Here is a 9,444-nt window from a genome sequence, read left to right on the forward strand (position 1 = left end):
AACTCACAGGGAATTCTTTGCCAAGGTATTTCATAAGCATGGATTTAAGCATTGGATTTAGGGGTGCTGAAGGGTAGCAGAAAAAGACAGTTTGACCAAGGAAATAAAAGCCACGTTGTCCTCAGGGTCTTACAGTCTATAAGTTTATAGTTGACCTGATTTGGGAGGCTAGTAAACGTTAAGCAATATACTTTGTCGAGAAGACAGACTTAAAAGCACATAGTTCAGAATGAAACTGAAGTGGAGGGTAAGGCAGAGGTGGAGATGCTTTGGGAATGATGTTGCCTTTATCTGTCTATATGTGACTCCCTGGCTTTTTTTTTTTTTAAGTTGATTTATTTAAAATAAATTCTGTGGATTTTGCTTCTGCTTTGACTGGAAACTCTGGTAAAAGGACTCAATAATGTTTGTCTCTCAAAGACTGTCTCTGTCTCTGAGACTGTTTGTTCTGTCTCTCTCTGCCTGTCTCCTGATCCAAGCTGGGCCAGTGATTGGATCCTCAGTGTGGTCTGGATTTCTGAGTCCACCCCTTAACCAGGAGTCTGAATACTGTTCATTCATTCATTTCATTCCACATACCTGGAAATGAAGCCTGGAACGCAAATAACATGCAAATCTGTGGCTTTCTGGTGCTTTTAAAAACCAAACTTGTCTGTGGAGGCTGCCAGAGAGCCCTCCTGAGGCCAAGCCCACCACGCAGGACTCCAGCCTACTCTGTTAACTGCTCCTTGTCTCCTTTCTCCTCACAACATTACCTAAGTGCTTCCCATAAAATTCATACAAGAGTGAAAGTAAGAAAGCACAGCTGTCACAGCTGGTGGAGAAGCATGTCTGTTGGGTTAGGAGAACCCATGTCTCTGGAAACATCTTTAGTCACTTAGCTTTTTTAGGCATAGTTGAGATTTTTTAACCATCTGACAATGGTTGGAGTAAGGAGAGAAGCCTTCAGGGCTCCTACTTCTTTCTTGAATATGGCAGTTGCCCACATCTGCTCCATCTGATAACTAGAGACTTCTTAGAGTGTGGGCGGGACTTGCACCCAGTGTCTGTCAGAGTCAGCCTGTCCCCAGCAACTCCTGGGTAGTATTCTAGCATGGCTCTGCAGAAAGTTCCAGAGGGAAAGGGATGGTAGAATGCACTCTAGACACTTCTCGGAGCCCAGGAAAGATGTCTACTTCCTTGCCTACCTGTGCACATTTCCCATCAGCCCCATTGCCAGCCAGTTATCCATGCCTGCTATGTCCTGGCAGGTCCTGTAGTTGGCCCACCACCCCTCCAGCAGCCCCCTTGCCCCTCTCCCGTGCTGCTTGGCGTCCTCAGAGTTACTGTTGTCTAACAAGCTAAGCTTGCTCTCACCTCAGGCCAGTCACTCACTGCTTCTAAATGGTAGCATACCCAAATCCTCAGTCTGTGGCCACTTTGCTCACTTTTTCCCCCACTGTACTTACCAGCATCTGAGCATGTTAGTTGCTGATTTGTTTTATGCAGCTGTCGCTTAAGTGTCTCTGTTCTTCCAGATGTCTAGAACAGCTGAAGGAGATAGAAGGGATTGGTCGAAGGAATGAATTGCAATCATTGACATCTCCACATTGTGCTTCACTTTGACTGATTCATTGAGACAGGATGTCCTACAGCTCAGACTGGCCTCAAACTTGCTGTGTCACCAAGGATGGCCTCACTCGCCTCATCCTCCTCCCTCTGCCTCCCAAGTACACCACCACACCTGGCTTTTACTGTGTTGCTTTGGTTTGGGTTTCTTTTTTGAGGGGTCTTACTATATAGCCCAGATCTGCGATCCTTCTGCCTCAGTCTCCAGAATGCTAGGATTACAAGTGCCACCACACCTGACCTCCGTTTTGATAACTTCCAACTTATTCTAAGCTCTTACCTCCTCGTTGCGCTTTATAGTACTTCCTGTCTGCAGAGTCTGATTCAGGTTTGTTTTCCACTTAGCAGTTAAATACATCTTCCAGTAGTACTAATAATTACAGCTAATAGATATATAACTAATAAGTGCAAAGGCCCTGGTCCCATGCTTACATGCCATGCACTCTTTGTGTATAGTTTCATTAATACAAGTCACTTTACTCTCTACCTCCCTCTGTGCTGCCCATGTTAGCAAAACTTTTTCTTCAGAGTGTCTCCTCCTAACCTAGAAAGGAGAAGCCTAAGAATTGAGGATGATGAGTACAGACTCCAGGCAAGCCCAGCCCCCCACACAGGGCCACAGAAAGCAGGCCTGCAGGCATGGTGTGCATGGGAGACATTTCTATTGATCCAGTCTCTTCTCACTTCTGCCTGTATCTCACTCAGTCTCCTCAGTGTGGAGCTTTCTCTGCCAGCCTTTGAGATGAGAATCTGTGGACTGCGGAACGCAGTGCTCTGCCTCTGTCTTCCACCTTCCACAACCCCCTAAGCTGAATCCCTCTGCCCTGTTGAAGGGAACTTACTTCAAGGAACTAAAGGGGAGGGCCCTGCCCCTTTGACTGGAGAAGAAAAGCAGCGCCCTCTGTGCCCTCCTCCCGCCGTTTCCTGTTCCCCAAAATCATTCCGCCACTTTTCATCTTCACAAACAGATGGCCTTTCCTACCCTTGCCCCACACTGGAGGCCTCTCTTGATGGTAATTGCTCCTAATTGTTTCCCCTTGGCTTACAAGGCCTTTCCTAGCTGCCCTGAGCCAACAGCTCTTCTGCATCTACTCAACATGGGCTCAACTCACAGTGAGCAGGAGGCAAGCCTCTTGCAGCCTCAAGCCCCTGGCTTTCTAGATCTAATTGGGAGGGAAGGCTCCTGTTTGGACTCTACCAAGGCTAACTGCTGCAGAGAATAGTGACCAAACTTCAGGAGCAAGGATCCTGAGGACCTCTAACCATTCCTTCCCTGACTGAGCTCTAGAGATCTTTGGGGTCTGTCAGGACAAGGAATGACAGGACTCCTGAGTGGAGTCCGAGCTCACCTTTCTAGCCTTGGATTGGAGCTGCATGTCTTTCATCAGACAGCCCCCTTCTTGCTGCAGGCCAGTGTCCAGTCTCCCTCCCCCTCCCATGTAAGTACCATCCTATGCAAGAGGAGGCCTTTTCAGAGCGCTTGAGATCTTTGCAGTCACACAGGGTGGTTTTGTGTTACTGTAGACTGGAGATGGGAGGTGAGGGTATAGGGAAGGACTGTAGAGAGTGATGCATACATTGTCCCTTCCTCCTTCAGCAGGGCCACTGATCCTGATTCTACCTCCAGGGAGTCTCCTTCACTCGGAAAAGAATTTGGGGTGTCAGCCAGAGAAGGCATAGAAGTGTTTCATTATTTACTGAATGTCTGTTTATGCCACCCTCCTGTGATAGGAACTGGAAACTTTCCATCTCCTAGTCCAAGCATGTAACATGTTGCTGTATAGTGCCTTCCTAAAATGTCTTACCAGTTCCATGACCTTGGCACCCTGGCAGCTTGAGCTGCATGCAACCCAGTTACCTCCCAGGCCCTCACACTAATTGGCTGATGCTTCACTAAGCCGCAGAGCACCTTTTCTAATGTGTACAGCACCTTTGCAAGAGGAGTCCTGAGGAGTCAATGTGAGGAAGGAGAAAAGGCCAGTTTTACCTAGCCCTAGACCTCTAGGGGAGTCTCAAAGACATGCCATAAAGAGTCTGGGCTGAGAATGTGTCCTCAGAGTCAGTGATGACATGATCACACTGTCTCTACTTAGGTCTTTCCCTTGTTTGGGCCAGAATATCAGATGAGATTTTTATAAAAATGTCTTTATGACCACATGAGTATGTACCCATCTACCCATTCATCCATCTGTCTGCCTGTCTAGCATTGACTCAACCATTCACTTACTACTTTGGGACCTACTCTGCAGTGGGTACGGGGAGGATGTGGGATGGTTGCTATCTCCATGGGTCTGCCCTTTGGTCCCCAGGAACTTCTTTCAGCCTCAGCTACCTCCTCAGAAACCAGATCTCCCTTCTCTCTTGTATTGTTCCAGTGGATAACTAGAAGTCCTAAACCAAAGGCCACTGTAATGGGACCAGGATAGTGGTTAGAGGAATGAGAAGGGCGCCCAGCCAGGCCACTGAGGCCATCACTGTGGTTTGGCTCTGCTGGTTAAAAAAAAAAAATAGCATGCTTGGACAACTGTCTCCCTGTGTCTTGAGCTCCATCCAGGCTGTTCCCAGACAAGAGTCACTCCATTAAACAAACTGCAGCCAAGGGCAACAGGGGCCTGGGCCCAGAGAAGTCTGGAAGGGGGAATGGGAACACGGGGCCCCTGGACAAGACTTGAGCCAGCCTGTCCATTATGGATACAGTGGTACAAGTGAGGCGTGCTGGCTGACTGGAGATGTGAGCATACAAGGCAGATGGCTGCAGGCAAGGCAGGAGAATGCCACACCCAGAATCCCAGGCACAGGAGAAAGCCACACAGTGAGTGGAACTAATGTGAACATGTAAATAGGGTCAACTTGCTAGAACCCATTCAGGTAAGGTTAGCAATATACAGGGTACTGGGTGTGTGTGTGTACATACACATACATGCTATTCTGAACTGCAGTCTGTATATACAATGTCTTCTGCATACTCCATTCTGAAATCAGAAGGACTATGTGCCTTGGGCTTCTCAGGTCACTTCCCTTTCCACATGTGGCTGAGGGTGAGTTAATGGGACCAACGTACACAGAAGCGCACACAGCCTTGAAGACAGAGGCCCATTCATACCAGGAGCAGCATAGCACCTCTCTCTTAGGCTGGCCTGAGTCCTGTCCCACCAGTGTGTAAGTGAGCGACGTGCATCTTTGCACATGCAGCCTTGCTCTCAAGTGCATACACAAAAGCCACACTCAAGCTCTTTAACCTTTCCCCACCACATGCCAGGCGCCTCTTGACTTGGACTCTGGCTGTGCCTTTCTCAGTATCTCTTACTCAGTCTGGGATCCATTGGAGTTCTCTCTTCAACAACCTCCTGGACCGCAGGCAGTCCACCACAGTGCTACGTGCAAAGTTTCCCAGAGATGGGAGGGGAAGTGAAGATAATCTTGGGCAAATAGCAGCATGGAGATGTTATCTTCCAGTAGAGGAATAGGATCTCAGCAGCTGGGTTCAAAGGACAGCTATGCCACTAGCGAGCTGTGAGACTTCCAGCAAGATAGGTAGCCCCTCTGGACTTCAGTCTCCCAGCTGTGGGATTTGAGAGAAGAACTTGGGTAAAGACCATAGATAAACCTACAGAAATAATGTATAAAGCACATAGGTCCCTCGAGTCCCCTCAAAACTTAAGAACCAGTTAACTTTCTGAGCATTTCAGGAGTCCAGTTCTTTGTACAGACATGTCTGTTTAAGTCCACTCAGTCATCTGAGGTCAGGGTCAACCTCATCCTGCTCCAGTGCCTTCACGATCCCATTCCTACACCCCCAGCTATGGAACTACACTGAGTCTCACACCGATACTTTCTTACCTGATGGAGCAGCAGGGACAGAGGGGAGATGGCAAAGTAACCTGGTACTGCGCGCCTGACTTCTCAGCAACCAGAAAAGTGAGCAACGTTAATCTGATGTTACAGGTGAGGAAGCAAAATGTTGGAAAGTGTTAACTGCTAGGCATCACTGCCGGCCAGTGGTAGAACTAACCCTCAAAGTAGGTCCACATGGCTCCAAAGAAGAAATGGGAGGATATTGAGAGGGCGACCCCTTCGCTGCTGACACTCCAGACAAATTGGCACCGCACAGCAGCATTGGGGTTCCAAGTTTGAGGACTCCCTTTGGGGAGCAGAGGTCAGATTCAGCAGTCTGCCTGAGCTTGTCCTTGGGGTGTGAAAGCCATAGGGAGGTGGGACCACAAGCACTGACTCAGTTTTCAGTGAGGCCTGGCCCAACGACCTCTGTTCATGCCTCAGATTTTTGCAAGGAGCTCCATCCCTAGGTCCTCATGGACCATGGGCTGTTCCACCAGCATAGGGAGTCTCCATTACCTCCACGTCAGCTAAAGAACAGTTTCTAAATGTCTGTGTGGTTGAGGAACAGGTGACAGGACTCCTGGGGAGATGGGGTGAGCAGGAGGGGCTAGGTCGGAGACTTGGAGGAGGGGCTATAAACAGGCTGCCCCCCAAATAGCTTGGTTGGTTGGGATTTTTTTTTCAGGGCTAGGGATTGGACTGGGGGCCTTGTGCATGCTGGGTAAATGCTGTGCCACTGAGCTGCATTCCCAGTGATGCTCCCTGAGTAATTGAGCACATTTTATTTTATGTGAGAATAAATGATAGCATTTTTAAATACTTTCTAAAGTTTTATAAATTATCTGTAATTTTAGTAAATATTAGTGTCTGGATTAATAGTATTAATTATTAAAGGAACCTAGAAACCCCTCCCCCAATCCCTCTTACCACAGTCCCCCATTGCTGCAGCCTCTCTGGGATCAGAAAGAGTTGGACAACTGGAAATTACGCCAGTTGGATTTTTTAAATTTATTTTTAGTCTTTGATAACTTGCCAGTTGGGTTTTTGATGAGCACTCCTGCCCATAATTCCCAGCTTCCTCACTCAGACTGGAGCCTATTGGGAACCAGCTGTTCAGAAGCAGCCCCCTGGCCCTGAGGAGTTCTGATGGGTAGTGCTATCTCCATCAGGAAATAGGAACTAGGTGATCGCCAACTCCTTCCTGGTCCTGTAGATACTCCTGAAACTTCACTCTCTCTCTCTCTCTCTCTCTCTCTCTCTCTCTCTCTCTCTCTCTCACACACACACACACACACACACACACACACACACACACACAGTCTTAGCCCCTCTGGATTGAGGTCTGCCTCAAATCCAGGGATGACAGTCATCACATTCCCAAGTCTAGGTCACATATGATTTACAACCCCAGAGGAGCCCATTTTCTGGACGTAATTTTCTTGCTTCCCCACCCTGTCTTTGAGGGGTGAACATGAGGCTGTTTCCACCAGCTAGGGTTCCTCCAGCTTACCCAGGCCTTTCGCCAAGCAATGGTCTCCATGCTTGCTCCAGCACAGGCTGTCTTCGTGCCCTAGAAGACTGGCCTGATTTCACAGTCAATTCTAGAAACCAGTGTGGCCAAAGTGTCCTAGGGGAGTGTGAGGGGAAATGTAGGCTGGATGGTAGGAAAGCAGGTTAGAATCTTAACACGACCAGGAAAGTAGTAGTGCTACTTAAAACTTTGACTTCGATGTTTGATTTCTTTTTTTTTTTTTTTTTTTTTTTTTTTTTTGTTTTGAGCCCCAGCTGGCCTGGAACTCGCTATGTAGACCAGGCTGGCCTCATTCACATAAATCCACTTGCCTCTGCCTCCCGAGTGTTGGAGTTAAAGGCATGTGCCACCACCCCCTGCTTGAAAATAATGTACGAAATTGTTTGATATTTTTAAAGTATCAAATTCTCATCATGGCAAAAGTCACAACTTTAAAATTCTTCACCATTATAATTACTATTGCTTTTTTTTTTTTAATCAATCATTTCAAAGCCTGGCTTTTGTAAAGGTTTCAGTCCAGCCCCAAGGGCTTTACCTTGTGCCTAAGTAAGAGGAGAAACAGTCTGGAAGAGTCAGCAGTTCATGGTTCCTCAGGGTTGGACAGTTAGGCACTGTAGAAGAGCATAGAAATGTGGGGCCCAGAAGCTTCATTCAGTCTCAGAGCCATCACTTGCTGACTTAGCAGCTTACCTTCTCTCTACACCACTTGCTCTTCTAAGACAGCCATAATGTTCTCCAACTCTTTTTTTTTTTTAACTCTTATTTATTTATTTTGTTTGTTTGTTTGTTTTGTCTTTTTTTGAGTCAGGATCTCCTTGTAGCCCCAGCTGTCCTAGAACTCACTATGTAGACCAGGCTGGCCTCAAACTCACAAAGATCTGCCTGCCTCTGCCTCCCAAGTGCTGGGATCAAAGGCATGCGCCACCATGTCCAGCTATTTATTTATTTTTATGGGGCTTTTGGCTACTCTTAACATTCCACCCTCTGAAGGTAACCCTAAACTCTTTTAAGGATTAGCTAAAAGCTCCCAGATACTTTTGACATTTTTGGCCTTTGGAACAGAGTATGTTGCTAAAAGGCCCAATGACATTGTGAATTTTAGCTAAGAAACTGGCTACTTTCCTTTGGGGTCTTTTTACCCTAACTGCCTAGTGAATTCCTACCTCCTATTTTTATCACACTATCCTCTGAAGGGGTTACCTGGCCTAGTGTGTTTCTCCATTGCTATAACAAAACACTCTGACCAATGCCAACTCGGGGAGGAAAGGGTTTATTCAGCTGACATCTCCCAGGTCACAGTTCATCAGGGAGCCCAAGGTGGGAACGCAGGCAAGAATCTGGAGGCAGGAGCTGGAGCACAGGCTATGGAGGAACACTGCTTACTGGCTTGCTCCCCTGGCCCCTGCTCAGCCTGCTTTCTTATACAACACAGGCCCAACCTGTCCAGACTGGGCCCTCCCACATCACACCTGCCTCACAGACATGGCCACAGGCCAGTTCAATGGAGGTAATTCCCCAATTGAGGCTTCCTCAACCCAGGTGTGTCAAGTTGACACTAAAGCTATCTAGCACATTACCCAAATTGCCAATAGGGAATCAGGACACAGACCTCTGGCTTCTTCCATGCTGAGCAGGGGCACAGGGTGATGCAATTGGAGTACCCCTTCAGTAGGTCTATCTAAAAGACTCCTAGATTGCATAACTCTTATCTCAAGGAGGAAAAGGTCTTTGAATTGTGAATAGGAGACATGAAGAAGTAAAGGCAATAGTAATTAGCATTACAAGTTCCAGACAGAACTAGAAAAAAGAACAGGGCAATTTTCAAATGTTCATACGAGAGTCCACTGGAATTTCTTGACAAGGGCTTCCAAAAGCATCCCTCTACTGGGTTCTTCCTCATTTTTCTTTTGTCTTCCAAGGCTGGACTCTAGAGTGATGGATTCAGGATTTGCTTTCAGGTATTTTGATAGCTGTAGGAGTGTCAGTTCCCTTTCGAAGGCTTCTAGATAGGGGGAGAAAAAAAAATTTATCCATCACTTTAGAACAATAGTGGGTTATCTCTCTTAGCTACAGGTGGGCACTACAGTGCTGCAGACCAAGATTTGAAGTGTTACATCTGATTAGCACTTTCTGATTAGGAACAAAATCATCAATGAGAAATAATTGTCTAACTTTTTATATGGATTTAAGCCTAATATCTGGGAAGTGTAATCCCTTGAACTCTGAAAGAAATAAACTTAATTATATTGATCCCTTTACTCTTTGGTTATACTTGCCTTTTGAGTGTTTAAGACCATATAATTGGCCCAAATAAATAATTTATTTTTACACTTAAGGTCGATTGAGGATCTGTTCCTCGGGTCACATGGGCTTGGGAGGTGCCCTGGCTCCTTTCTTTTACCAGTTCCATCTATGTGAAGATAAGTCAAAGGTCCTGCTCGCCCATGTCTGGCTTCACTTGGAAGCAT

The sequence above is a fragment of the Nannospalax galili genome, unplaced genomic scaffold (genome assembly GCF_000622305.1).
Source record: "Nannospalax galili isolate Female #2095 unplaced genomic scaffold, S.galili_v1.0 scaffold841, whole genome shotgun sequence".
Lineage (NCBI taxonomy): Eukaryota > Metazoa > Chordata > Mammalia > Rodentia > Spalacidae > Nannospalax > Nannospalax galili.